The sequence below is a fragment of the Balaenoptera acutorostrata genome, chromosome 6, assembly GCF_949987535.1.
Source record: "Balaenoptera acutorostrata chromosome 6, mBalAcu1.1, whole genome shotgun sequence".
Classification (NCBI taxonomy): domain Eukaryota; kingdom Metazoa; phylum Chordata; class Mammalia; order Artiodactyla; family Balaenopteridae; genus Balaenoptera; species Balaenoptera acutorostrata.
Window position 1 is genome coordinate 40,422,090 of NC_080069.1, and position 15,399 is coordinate 40,437,488.

Consider the following 15,399-nt stretch of genomic DNA (forward strand, 5'->3'; position numbering starts at 1 on the left):
CCCCCTGTGCTCTTCCTTCGCAGGAGCCTGAGAGCTGGGATGCTGGGCCCACCCTCTCGTCCCTGGGAGGGGTCCGGGCGCACGTGTTCCCTCAGGACGGGTGACAGGATACTGTCAGAAAAAAAAAAAGGAAACTGTCAAGAGCGATCCTTCCTCTCCCTGGGAACTGGCAGGGCCACGTGGCGCATGCTGTACCCCATTGATTTACTCTGGGTCTCAAGGCATGAGTCCTTTTGGTTCCCAAATGGAAATGGCCTTTTCCCCCCCACTAATTACAAAAGTAATAAATGAGCATTTAAACATTTTCAGGAAACAAAGACTGAAGACCAAAAAAAAAAAAAAAAAAAAGTATAATGTCTCCCTGTCTGTATGTGTCTGTCTGTCTGTACCTAACCTGCCTTTTTCAACTGCGGACATCTTCCCGCACGTTAACACACATAGATCTGTAACCTAAATTGTGACAGCTGAGTCATACTCTACCCTGTGGCTATGTCAGCCCCCAGTCGAGGGGTGTTTTTGCTTTTATAACTGTGCTGAATATCCTTCTTCATATGTCTGAGCTCCCTTTGTTTTCTTACAAGTGTAGGCTAAACTCTTAGCAGTGGAATTGCTTTTGAGGAACATTCCTGAACTGCCTTCCCTGAAGTCTGTGCAGAGGACACTTTTTTTTTGTCACTTCCTCTTAGATTTCTGAATGATTAGCATATCTTGAAATGGGAAATCTGTATGTAATAAAAATTAAAATTTTTTCTTATTATAAATTGTAGTTATACGGACTTCCCTGGTGGTCCAGCAGGTAAGACTCCATGCTCCCAATGCTGGGGGCCTGGGTTCAATCCCTGGTCGAGGAACTAGATCCCACATGCATGCCGCAAATAAGACCTGGTGCAGCCAAAATAAATAATTAATTAATTAATATTTTTTAAAAATTGTAGTTATAATAAGGATTTTATAATAATATGTATTTGACTTTTTCCTTATTTCAGCGTTCTCTTATGAAAATGTTCAAAGTGTGAGACAGGTTGAAATAATAGTAAAATGAACACCCGCATATGCTCCATCTAGATTCAGTGATTTACATTTTGCTATGTATGATTTCTCTATCTCTATGAGTGTGTACTTAAATCTTCCTAACAACCATAGTGCTGTTATCACACCTAAGAAAATTACCAATAATTTCATAATATCATCAGTTGTCTAGTCCATATTCAAACTAATCCAGTGTATGCAAAGTATTATTTCAGTATAATAACGTCTATATAATAAGTAGAGATAATATTCAGGGCTCTCAATCCTGGCGTATGCATTACAGTCACCTGGGACTATGTTTTTAACAGGTGCTGGGGCTGGAATTAGAAATTCTTCAAGGAATTCTGAGGGGTCGGGGTGGGGAGTAGGATTTTTTTTTTTTTTTAATTGGAAGTTTTCCTGCAAGTTAACAAATTTATCCAGAGGCAAGATACCTAGGGGTCCTGGTGCAGGGGCAATGGCAGGGCAGAAAGAGAAAAACATGGTCACCTTGGTGAAGACAGCGACCGCCCCAGTGGGGCTGCTGGGATTAACCCAGCACAGAGAAAATAGCGGTGAACTAACAAAGCCGGGGGAGATGTGATTTTGGTGTTGGAGGCTGGAGAGACATGGTGGCAGCACAAGTGCCCCCAGGCCCCTGACGATGCCTTATTGTTTGAACTGGGTTGCTGTACGTCCCCGGATTGAGGGGCTGGGCGTGCTGACTGCTTGGTCCCTGTGCTCTGTCACCTGGGGGAAAAACACTAAACAGGTTTAGTTTGCAGTTCCCCAAATCTCTCATTGCCAAGAGCATCCACTTCATTTAGAACTTGGATCAACCATGGTTTTCAACAGCGATGCTTAATGAACTGGGGCCTGAGAAATGGGCAATAAACTGTGTGGCCTGCTTAACCAAATACCGTCTCATTTGTCCTGACTGCAGTAATGTGTTTTATTTCCCCACTTTTTATTAGCTCCCAGCTAAAGGCCACGCTACACGAGCCCCTGTGCCTCTCTTTTGGGAGACGTGGGTATCTCAGCTTCACATTCACCTCTGAGCATCTCAAATGGTCTTCAACGCTATTCTGAGTGTGGATCAAAGCCATTGAAAATGAGATTTCAGTAATGGCGATGGTTTGCTCTCTTCCGTCTTATAAATACAATCTTTCTTCCTTTTGTATTTGTTTGGATTTATATTAACTTGGATTATGTACACTGGCAGGATGGTTTTGTTTTGTTTTTTTAATGAGATGGGTAATGGCATTGTAAAAAAGTTTAAATCCCCTTATAATCACAGAAAACAGATTAAAGTGGGGGGCGCACAGCAGGGATATTTCTGGGATGCGTCTGAGAGTTGGATTTCCGGCTCTGTGTCCAGAGTGTGGCTTCCTTTTGAAACATCTTTGCACTAGGTTTGAAATCATCAGTAATTTGTTAATTGGTGGCAAACATTTGTATCTGCAGCTGCAGAGAGACAGAGAGAGCCTTGGGCATCAGGCATAGGGGACTTGGGGTGTCAGTCTCGGCGCAGTCATTTCTGAGGCCACTGAACCATTCTGAGGCTCAGTTTCCTAAAGTCCACTTCCCATCTGACCTTGAACATCCCACTCAGGTCTGGGACTCTATTAGTGCAAATGAGCTCTTCAAAACCAGGATATTGCCGTTTTATTGCATTTATTGGGATGGTGACTATAGATTCCACACTCCCCCTCCCCACCCAACTCCTCTCCCCCAACTTAGAACTACAGTGAGTTTTATGTTTAACCATAATTAGAAGGAAAAAGTTGTGAATAAATGGTATCTGTAAAATATATATACCATAGCCAGGCTATGAAACAAAACTGTTGTTATTTCTCAAAGTTTTTCTGAAAATTGTTTTACAGACAAATCATAATTCTCCTATATCTGAAATATGCAAAAAACTAAAGGATGGAAAATCAAAATGCTTTAGTGATCTCTCTAGACTGTCTGAAACTACTAGCACATGAGCCATCTATCCATCCATCCATCCATTCACCCAACCATGTTTCTGCCATCTTGTAAACTTGATGCTTTAACATCTGCCCTGCGTGCATATGTCAGACACACCTTGTTCTGGACAAACTGAAGATATGCCTGAATCGCCTGCCCTTGCTGTCTTGTCTCCCTCATTGCCTCGCATGTCCTCCTCCCAGGGGTGCCTTTCCAATTCCAAAGCAATTAATCCAGAGTCTACCCCCCAACTACCTCCCTTACTGGATGTTCACACTTAGGGCCACTATCCATTTGCCCTATCACCCAAGGGCCAGATGCCAGGCAATTAGGAAGAAGCCTTCCCCCACCCGAGTGCTCTGAAACTATTCAAACGAGCCAATTTTAAGCCTGTTTGCCTTGCCTTGCCCATTACTTTCTGTGGAAACCACAATAAAGTCTCTCATCCATGTTTTCCCCTCACTCCCTCTGCCTCCTGATGGATCCTGGTGCTTCTCCACGTGGCCCCCGAGGTGTGGTGGGCCCTCTTCTCCTAGGAACTGGGAGTAATCAACCATTGTTTTCAATGGCAATCCTCTCCTGATCTGTTGGCTTTACCATAACTGAATAATATTAAAACCTATTAAGATGCCTACTATATGCCAGGCATTACGTGAGGCACTGCGATGTGAAGGTGAGCAAGTTGGAGTCCCTGCTTTAAGGATCCTTACAGTTTGGATGGGGACACAGACAAGCAAACACAGATCGACCACTCAGGCAGGGCAGGAAGTGCTAGATTTGCGACTGCACTGTGAGCGCCAAGGACAGCTGATCACCTCGGAGAGCCCCAGTCCTTGGCGTATGTTCTGAAAATGCCCAACACCCACAGAATGATGAGTTCCGATAATCAGGGATTTGGCAGATTCTTTTAGACTTTCTTTTCTTTTATTTATTTATTTATTTTTATTTTTGGCTGTGTTGGGTCTTCGTTTCTGTGCGAGGGCTTTCTCTAGTTGTGGCGAGCGGGGGCCACTCTTCATAGCGGTGCGCGGGCCTCTCACTGTCGCGGCCTCTCTTGTTGCGGAGCACAGGCTCCAGACGCGCAGGCTCAGTAGTTGTGGCGCATGGGCTTAGTTGCTCTGCGGCATGTGGGATCTTCCCAGACTAGGGCTCGAACCCGTGTCCCCTGCATTGGCAAGCAGATTCTCAACCACTGCGCCACCAGGGAAGCCCAAGACTTTCTTTTCTTTGAAGGATGACTGAGGGCAAATTTGTAGGGGAAGTTTACATGATTAGGGGAGAGAGCAAAAATGAGGAGGACTGACATAAGAAGAAATCAAATTAAAAACTGGTTTCTAAAATGATACAGATGAACTTACATACAAAAGAGAAATAGACCCACAGACATAGGAAACAAATTTATGGTTACCAAAGGGGAAAGAGAGGGGGAGGGATAAATTAGGAATGTGGGATTAACATATACACACTACTATATATAAAATAGATAAACAACAAGGACCTAGTGTACAGCACAGGGAGCTCTACTCAATATTTTGTAATAACCTATAAGGGAAAAGAATCTGAAAAAAAACCCCAGATATATATGTATGTATAAATGAATCACTTTACTGTACACCTGAACTTAATACAACACCGTAAATCAACTATACTTCAATAAAAAAATAAAATAAATTATATCATTGGCCAAAAAAATTTTTTTTTCTAATTTCTGGGAACCTACCAGCTTTGACTCAGCAATGACTGATTGGCTCCAAATCAGAAGAGCCTTCAGAGCCTTTTGCCCAAACCCCTTTCTCACATTGTATATCCTATAATACAGCAAGGACATAATAAAATCTAGTCTAAATCCCTTATGCTGCAGATGGGGAAACTGAGGCCCTTAGAGGTCAAGTGACTCTCCAAAGGTTATACAAAATGTTTGTGGTAAAGCAGGGATTTGAATCCTGATCTTTTGACATTCAGTCCTAGTATTTTAAAAGTTTTATTTAGTTACACCTTTATGCAAACCGGGTACACACAAACACACATATATATATGTATTCATAAATAAATTTGGCTCCACATATGGGGGCTGATTTTGGTCTGGGGTAAGAAAGAAAGGAAGCAGGGGTATAGGACTGTCCTGCCAAATTTTAATATAGTATAATTTCGGTTTAGTATAATAATTTCAATATAGTATAATTAATCAAATAGAAATCTAATTTACAAATGTATCTCCTATTCTTTATTGCCTTAAGAATGGAATAAAAAGAGAAAGGAATTTCTGTGGGGAAAAATAAGGACAAATTGGGTGAAATGGGCTAAAAGGGAGGAAACAGGGATATTCCCAAGGGGTGCTGTGAGAGAAGGAAACTTCCCCATCACATACGTGCCACTGTTTCCATTTGTTTAAAGCCTTCATTTATCCTGTGTGCCAAGGGCCTCATATATATCATTTAACCATCCTGGGTGGTATTATTATCCCATTTCCAGAACAAGAAAATGAAGCTCAGGAGATTTAAGTACTTTGCTCGAGGTTACAAAGCTGGCAAGTGACAGATTCACTCTTGGAACTCATTATTTGGAACGCCTTACGGACTAGGATTCAGCAAGTTTCCTTCCTTAAAGGAAAGTCTACAAGCTGATCCCCTGAGAAGGAAAGCATCTGAGCATTCCCTGGGCTCAGGGGAGGGTCTCCATCTGTCTCCTGCAGGTAGGCAAGAATAGAGTGTCCCTCTGTAGAGACTTGTCTGGCGGGTGATTCACTGTGGTGACGAAGAATGGGTCTACTAGTCCTATAAGAGGGGTCCTGGGATAGTGGTGACAGCTGTGATTTGGGATGAGAAAGGACCCCAGAGAACCAGAACCTTGTATGGTGGACCTGAATCTTATGTGAGGACCCAGCTTTCATGGCCAGCCAGCCACTGTGCCCCAGCCTGGTGGAGGGGGGCTGCAGGCCCTGAGTCTGGGGGCAGTTCTTGCTTGGCTGATTGGAGCTGGACTTTCCTTCCCTCAGCAACATGCTCCTTTGTTTGTACACAAGTTCACTCCTGAGACTTCGATGTACCCCAACCCTCTTTTTTTGTTCTTTTTCTGGGTTTTCCCTTAGTACAATACCAATCCCAGCTCTTACTAAAGTGGGGGAAGGGAGCTTGCCCACCTCTATAGGGGGAGATGGGAGAAGCAGAGGCTGGGTGGCCTGGTGGTCCCAGGGGTCTCTTTCTTGTTATGCCTTTGATCCATTATGTGGGACTCTGTCTCGTGGGCTTTCTGGAGTCTTCTCCCTGTTTGAACTCCTGGGCTATGCTTTTGGTTGAGTGGAGTGAAAGGTGGGACATGCCAGCTGGTCCTTTTCCTCCCTGACACCCACCTCTAGACTGGGGCATGGTGAGGGCATCCAGGAGCATCTAGAGCAGGGCTGGGCAAAACTTTTTCTTTAAAGGGCCAGATAGGAAATATTCTAGGCTTTGCCAGCGGCGTGATCTCTGTCACACCACTCAACTCTGCCACTGTCGTGGGAAAGCAGCCATAGACAAAATGCAATGAATGGGATGGCTGTGTTCCAGTAAAACTTTACCAACGCAGGCAATGGGCTGGATCTGACCCCTGGGTATAAATTGCAGAACTTGATCAAGAAGATGGAGGAAATTAACTGAATGGGAGGAATCCTTTCGCAACGTATGCATATATCAAATCATGATGTACACTTTCAATAGCTTACAATTTATTTGTCAATTATACCTCAATAAAGCTGGAAATAAAAAGAAGATGGAGCAGCTACAGTCTTTCACATGAGTGTCATCGACCAAATGGAAAAGATGTCTCGGATTGACCCGAGGCTCTATAGGACCCGAGAATTTGTACAGCCAAGAGCTTTGTGTGCCAGCCTGCCCCATGCAGCCCCAGAGGCGATGTCTGTCTAGCGCTGGGGAACCTCGTTTCAGAGCATCATATTAAAGGAGCCATGGGCGAGAATGTGGGACTGTATAGTACAAGTGACAATGTCCAGCTTGTCCTCCAGAGCTTGCCAGCTGGGCCTGGGCCAGGCTTGGGCTGCTTTCAAAGGCTGCTAAACTTTCCAGAGACGTATTTCATCCACAGACACATGTCCGGCACACGTTGTTCCCATTACTCTGGCCCCTCACGGTGCACAGTGCACTCTTGGAAAATGTATGGGGTTTGAACCTCCCGCGGGTCAGTCCAATGCTCAGACACAGAAGGGCCAGAGGGAGATTGGGGCATGACACCTAGGCTGCAGGGTAGAAGAGGATAGACACCCGAGAAGAACAGCTACAGCATGGGCCGTGGAGAGGAGGAGGAGTTTACTTTCGGCAGGGGCACTGGCTTCATGGAGGAGACGGTATTTGTGGTGGGCCTTGAAGGATGTGTTGGATTTAAGCAGCTGGGGCTAAGGGACAAGGGGTGGGAGAGGGGGCATGCTCGGCCAACAGCCAATGTGTCCTCTGGCTCTGAGGTACGCGGCTGATCGTATGTTCCAAAGATGACCCCATATTTTTCTCCCCATCAAGAGGTGTAGTCGAATTTCTTTCCCTTTGAATCCTGTGGCCATGCCCTGTATGTAGTCATCAGAATGCAGTGGAAGTGACATCACAGGACTTCCGAGGCCGGACCATAAGAGGAGTTGCAGCTCCTGCCCTGTGGGTGAGAGCACTCACCAGTGGCATCTGAGCCCTCGTGTATGAAGCCCGACCCCGCTGAGCCTGCCGGGGCAGGAGGAAGCCGCTCTACACGGAGTGGCTGGACAGAGGCACCCTGGCGAGCATTCCTGTCCTCCCAGCCCAGGCCTGGGCGTTCAGATGACTCCAGTCTCCTGACACTGGGTCACCCCAGCCTCCAAGTCTTCTCAGGCCCCAGACACGTCGGAGCAGAGGTGAGCTGTCCTCCTGTGCCTTTCTGGCTCCTGATCCACAGAATCCATGGGCATGTTAAAGGGTTGTTGTTTTACCCACTGAGGTGGGGGTGGTTTGTTCCTTGGACTCTGAAACTGGGAGAAGAGTGTAGGAAAGCTGCATGACACCAGTTGTCTTTATTACCTTGAATCCAGGTTCAATGCTTGGAACTTCTGAATAGGCAGCAGGAACCCAGGGGAGGGTCAGCTGGGGGGGAATGGCTCACCTCAAGCTGTGTTTTCAAATGAAAAATCTGCAGCAACATCCAGGACAGGGTGTTGGGTGGTGGCTGGAAGTCAGGGTGGAGAACTCGCCCGGGTTTGGGGGACTGATTGAGATGACACGCAGTCTCAGGTGAGCTGTAGCTGTGGGAACAGTAAGGAGGGACCAGATGCTGCTGTGGAAGATTAGACAGGAGTTCTTCCTGACCCTTCCGCAGCTCCAGCCCTCATCCAAGATGACCAAGAGCACACGCGTGGTGTTCTTTGGAACCTGGCTGGCCCCATCTTGTACTTGGCACAGGACTTTCTGTTTAAAATAGGCCTGAGGGGACTTCCCTGGTGGCGCAGTGGTTAAGAATCCGCCTGCCAATGCAGGGGACACGGGTTCGAGCCCTGGTCCAGGAAGATCCCACATGCCGCGGAGCAACTAAGTCCGTGTGCCACAACTGCTGAGCCTGCGCTCTAGAGCCCGCGAGCCACAACTACTGAGCCCGTGAGCCACAACTACTGAAGCCCATGCGCCTAGAGCCCATGCTCTGCAACAAGAGAAGCCACTGCAATGAGAAGCCTGTGCACCGCAATGAAGAGTAGCCCCCCCTTGCTGCAACTAGAGAAAGCCCGTGTGCAGCAACGAAGACCTAATGCAACCAAAAAAAAAAAATTAAAAAAAAAAGTCCTGAGGCTTCTCACTGCCCGGTGGAATAATAAAACACGGAGCTGGTTTCTGGTGAGACCGTGTTATGTGTGGGTAGGTCGGTAAGGAAGAGCTGAGTTGGTAACCTAGGTGGTCATCAGATTTTGACATGTGAGGGACAGAAGACCCAATAGCTGTGACAGGTCTGGGAAGACAGGCAGGCAGCAATATCCCTAAAAACACTAAAGTAAGATTGCCCTACTTAATAGGCTACCCCTGTGGGCTGTCACCATGGGGTTGTTTCAGGGCAAACTCCCCTGTTGTGGATGCATCTTTCACGGAGATTCTGCCTTTTCTTCCACAGTCAAGATGAAGCTCGCTGTTCAGATGCTTTAGTGTCTTAAATTCAGACTATAGTGTAAATGACTGATAAACGAGATTTTCCTGAGTGAGAATTCTGAAGCAAAGAGCACTGGGCCACATGAAGGTATTGGGTTGCTGAGAGACAATGTGGAGGAGGGAAAGGATGCAGGAAGTGGAGGCTGGGAACTGATACTCAGAGCTCACTGACCTCAAGCCTGTGTTTAGATCTGGGTTTCCCTACAGCTAGAGCTATCCTACCTATTCAACCCATTGTTAATGGCCATTGTTGGTTCTGACTGGCCGAATGTCAGTTCTAACTTGTTGGACATCTATTCTGATTGGTTGAGTGTCCTTTAAGATTCGTTGGGTGTCTCTTCTGATTGGTAGCTCTGAAGTGCACCGTAGGAGGCTAAACCCCAGTGGTAGGAACAATTCCTGGGTCCCAAAAATGTGGAAGACAAACACAGGATGGGCAGTCCAGTCCTGTTGCCTCTCTGGGGCCCATAACCTTAGGTCTTGACCAACCTATGTGTGAACCCTGCCAGTCTTTGTGACACCTGACCCCTTCATTCCTGGGAACTCTCTTCCTCTTTCTCATGGTCCTCAAAGGCACTAACCTCTCTCTCTTCCCTCAGCATAACCCTTGGGGCAGAGACTGTGGTGTCGCACCCAAGTTCCCCCAGCCCTCATCATTCCCAAGCCCCTTCCAACTGCAAGTGTGCATAGACTCTGCCTTCCTCTGGCCTCTGCGGCCTCCTGGCCTGCTCACAGGGCAGATTGAAGTACTGGGCTGTTAATGACCCCCAGGAACAGCCCTCAACCAATGATGGATGGGATTTGGTGGATAAATACCCCTCTAGACTGGGATATCTCAGAGGCATTGTCCACACCATCTCACAGAGCTTCCCGGTGGGCGTGAGCTCCAGTCACCCACGCTGGTAACCTGCCCATTTCCTGCCCTCCTTCACTTCCCCTCACTCCTACGGTGCTGCTGACAACGCCTCCCAAGCAGCTATGGGCACTGAAGTTCTTATCTCAGGTTGTGTTTTAGAGGCTCCCACACGCAGGCACCCTCCCAAGGACACCATGTTTCAGGGAAACAAAAGGTGAGTGGGATACAGGCAACTCCTGCTGTTTTCCCTATAACACGGCTCTCTGAAGTCTGGAAACAAGGAAGGCATGACTGCTTTTCTGGTACTCAGAGGGGAAAAACACAGTGAAAGCCAAACACAAACTAATAACACGATAAATGACCTCGTCCCAAGTTCAGTCATGTTTGAAGCCAGCCACTCCTCGACTTCCTTATTAGGCAAGTCAATAAGTTCTTTCAGGGTGTGTGTGCCTGCGACTCTGAGTTGTGTTTCTAAGACCTGCAGCCACAAAAGTCCCACTTCATTGACGATCTCAGCTTAAACACCTCACAGGAGCCTTCCCTGGTCACCCTGTGCTGTGGTCTGTTTGTGTCCCCCTCTTCCCCCAGTTCATATGTTGAAATCCTAAACCCACCCAATGTGTTAGTATTAGGAGGTGGGCTTTGGGAGGTGATTAGGTTACAAGTGTGGAGCCCTCATGATTGGGCCTAGCGCTCTTATGAAAGAGAACCCCGAGAGCTCCGTCACCCCTTCCACCACGTCAGGGCACAGTGAGAAGTTGGTCATCTACAACCCCGAAAAATGTTCTTGCCATATCCTAGCCATACTGGCTCCCTGATCATGCACTTCCAGCCTTAGAACTGTGAGAAATAAATTCCTGTTGTTTATAAGCCAAAACAAACAACTCCAAACTGTCCTATTTTCTTGGAATCTCTAATGCAAAGTAAAAAAAAAAATAATCCTCTCTCCCCAGCACTAACAATACTTCCCGTGGTCATGAGTTTATCACATCTTTGAAGATCCTACTTTCTCAGCTACTAGTGTGAGGTGCTCAGCCCTTTGCATCCTCAGACAGAATCTCTTTTAAGCTCTGCTTCCTCTAATGATTAGATGACATTAAAGCAAGATCGAAGCATCTGCTGTGAACACACCTCGGCAGGTGCCTCGGCCCTACCAGGGCGGACCCCTCCCCAGCTGACAGGCTGTTAACTGTGAACGTGGAGCAATCAACACGCTCTGTGTGCAGCGCTGCTGCTGCTTTGTGGAATCTGCTTTTGATGGAGACAAAGCCGCTTGTCTTCAATTCGCTTCTTTAAACCTCCCTGGACCTTTGAAGTCAGAACCAGCAGCAGTGAGGATGGGGAAAACACAGGGCTGCAAAGTTGGGAAAAACACAGATGTAAACCATCCCTCCATGATGAATTTGAAAACCCATTTGAAAAACAGAATCTGACTGTCTAGTCGGACTTCTGTACGATTTCCTCTTGATGCCTCCATTTGGGGCATCCTGTCATGTCAAGTGCAGGAGGCGGGGAAGCAGAGGTCATCCCTTGTTGGGGGCCAGCAGACGCTCAGGAGGGATGGGGACACGTGTGGAGAGCTCGTGTCCATGTGCAGCTCATTCTAGGGGCCTCCCTGTCAGTGGTTCAAGGAGGCTTCCTCCAAGTTTTGTTCGCTGCTCTTCCACGGATTCATGATGTGCAAGCTCCTCCCCCAAATCCCAAGTGCAACCAAGAATGAACGCTTTCTCCTTACTTGTTCTGCTTCCCTTTCTTTTATTTTCCCTTCCCTTCTCTTCCTCCTTGTGTTTTCCATTTTCCCTCTGTATTCATTTGCCAGGGCTGCTATAACAAAATACCACAGATGGGCTGGCTTAAACAGCAGACGTTTATTTTCTCACAGCTCTGGAAACTGCAAGTCCAAGGTCAAGGTGCTGTGGGTTTGGTTTCTCCTGAGGCCCCTCTCCTTGGCCTGAAGATGCCATCTTCTCCCTGTGTCCTCACGGTTCTTCCCTCTGTACTGCTGCATACCTGGTGTCTCTTCCTCTTCCTACGAGGACACCAGTCCTACGGGATTGGGGCCCACCCTTATGACCTCATTTAACCTTAATTATCTTTTAAAATGTCCTATTTCAAAGTACAGTCACAAACTGAGGTACTGGGGGTTAGGGCTTCAATATATGAAATTTGAGGGGACCCAATTCAACCCATCACACCATCTTCTCCATTCTGTAGCCAGAAATGGTCTTGCTTAATCAAGTTACATGGGTTTGAATCTTGGTTTTTGCATTTATAAGCTAAATGACCTGAATAATTTGCCTGACCTCTTTGAGCTTCAGTTTTATTGTCTGTGAAATGGGAATATTAATACTTCATGGCAGTGTTGTGAGGATGAAAGGGGACAAAACACGTGGAGAGCCTGGCCCGGCACTAGGTGGGGGTGAGGTGCACACTACGTGTCTTCCCCTCTCTCACCACTCCTCCTCCCGCTTCAGTGCCTGTGGCTTTAGCCAGGACAACTGACCGCCTCTACAGAGGTGGTCCAGAAGTGCTCTTGTGAGGCCCTGGGCTGCAGTGGCTCCAGAAGGATCACAAACCTGGCATTCCTGATGAAAAGCCCGATTCCCCAGCCCTCCTCCCAGAGGCCAGAAGTGGGACTGGGAAATCAGGCTCTCCGGTGCTTGGGATGTGTTACCAGGTTTGGAAACTTCTGCCCTCAAGGTTACTGTTCTTTCAGATTTTAGGTTTAATTCGCTTTACAGGATAGATACATTGGTTTGAAAATTATCATTGAAGTTAGCTCCTATTTTCGTAATAGATTGTCATATAAAAGATGGTTTCTCTGCTGCGCACGGATGTGCGTTTCTCGCACAGTCGACCACTTCAGTATCCCCATGAAACTGAAAACAGAACGGATCTAGAGACCTGGTCCGAATCAACTGCTATTTCAACTGCCTTACAGGGGCCTGCACAGCTGTGGTCGTGACATCTTACACGTGTCTCCATGTTTTTAGGTCCGCTGGGCAAGCTCTGCTGGTGGCTCAAGACAGTGGTTCTCAGGGACAGAGTCAAGAGATGAAGGTTAACGTTTCTGGATCAGGAAATAGAAGTTTAAGTATATCTAAAAGTATAAAGGCAAACCTAGAAGAACGAATAAGATTATACAACAAAAATCCAGCGGTACGGAGAGTGGGGATGAAGCAGGCAATTTAAGGGCAGTGATTTCCCATCTTTCATAGTGGGAATGTCAGTGGATATTGTCCAAAGTTGGTAAATTAAGAAATGGAGGTACAGTGCTCCCTGCTATCTGAATATTCATTATGCTGGTCTCTGTACCTATGAGGTTGTGTGGGGAATCAAAAGTTGTCAAAGTATGCATATATTAAAAAACTATATAAATATTGGTAAAATTAGTTCCTACTAAAACATCCTCCCTTCTTGACACTTGCAGTTCTCTGCACCTATTACATTAATTCAGCCAATTGCAAACCTTAGGTAAGATGTAGGAGTTTATGTAAACTCTAAAGTGATACAGGACAGCTTCATGAATAACACTCAAAGTCAAGGACAAACAAGGACTTGGTGGAGTGAGGCCAGTTAACAACTGAGAAGAGAAAAGCTGAGCAGGGTGACAACAGTGCAGTCATTCATAGGAAATGGATTTGAATATCACACCATAAAGAGAAGTGCTTGGAATTTATGAAGTCTTCAAATGCTCTTTGCAAAAATGTCCATTCTATGATTAAACAGTGAAAGTCAAATACGAAATGCACCATGTCTTATCCTGCTATTATGTAATTTTGTCTGCAGAATTACTCCCCAAACCCTATAAATGCTTGATTTATTCTTTATTCTTTCTAAGAATTAGTGCACAGTTGCCATTATAGTAAAAGTTTAATTAAATAAAATACATTTATTTTTATCATTTTAGTTTCAGTTTCCAAGATAATCTCCTAATCACCATTTACTGTGAAATTTTGATCTCCATTTTAAATGGGTTCACTTTAAGTGGCTTTTTTTCCGGTGCCAATTGTCCTTGGATAATGAGGACCTCCTGTCTAAGTATATGATTTAGAGGGATGATTATAACTAAGCCATTTACAACAGAAAATAGTTAAGAGAGTGGATACCTCTGTGGAATGGGGTACGGAGACAGAGATGAGACTGACTTTTTTTTTTTTTTTTTTTTTTAGACTTTTACTTTTTTTTAAGTTTTTTTTTTTTTTTTTAAATTTATGGCTGTGTTGGGTCTTCATTTCTGTGCGAGGGCTTTCTCTAGTTGCGGCAAGCGGGGACCACTCTTCATCGCGGTGCGCAGGCCTCTCACTATCGCGGCCTCTCCTTGCGGAGCACAGGCTCCAGACGCGCAGGCTCAGTAATTGTAGCTCACGGGTCCAGCTGCTCCGCGGCATGTGGGATCTTCCCAGACCAGGGCTCGAACCCGTGTCCCCTGCATTGGCAGGCAGACTCTCAACCACTGCGCCACCAGGGAAGCCCCGAGACTGACTTTTATTTTTGGTTCCTTACCTTTCTGTACTGTTTTAACTTCTCTCATTATATTTTATTTTGCTGAAGATACATACTACATTCAAAATTTGATTTTCTTCTTATTTGATAAAAACGTCTCAGTGATGTAATTGGTAAAAAAGGCCGTCATGTGAGGTCTAATGTGGGTCCTTGGATATGAGTTGGTGGCAGACATTGTTGGTGCCCCATCTTTATCCCCTCAACACTTACTGTTCCTGCCCTGCACGTGCTGGCAGCTTCCTACAGGAGCATCCGTGGCTCTGCCTGAGGCTGTCTCTGGCTGCTAGGTCCACTCCTGGGGCAGGTGCAATGTGCAGGGGAGTTGGCGCCTGAGAGCAGTCGTCAGCCAGGATGGGCGGGGCTGGAAGTCAATATCCCGGCTTCCACCCCATATGCATGGGCCAACTCTGAGGTACCCTCTACGGCATCCCCAGAGGTCAGCAAGGGTGAGCCCTGGCTGCCCATCGTGGCTATCTGCTGGCTAACACGTCCTCTCCTGGGTTCCTTCCCTTTCCCACTCCATACAGGTGCTTCTTGGCATTACCTCCCAAGTTAACTTCTTGCACTTGAATCCTCGTCTTGGAGTCCGCTTTGGGGGAGCCCAATCCCAGACATAAGTTCTAGCGCGTGTAGCGGGAAGATTAACTGCCTTTCTCTTTTGAGCAGGGGAGGTGGGTTGAGGAGATTCTGAGGAAGTGAGCACTTTTGAGAGGAGCGAGTGGAAGGAAAAAGCCTTCCAGGAACTCAGCCCCACCTCCAGGAACTCAGCCCCACCTCCAGGCTCTCGTGGGGCAGAGGGGCTGGAACCATGTTCTCCTGGGCCCCTCACTCCTTTGTTGGAGGGAGCTAGTAGAATGATAACACCAAGAGGAAAGGGCCAGAAGGTCGTCCTCCTTCATTCTTTCCACCGCTTTT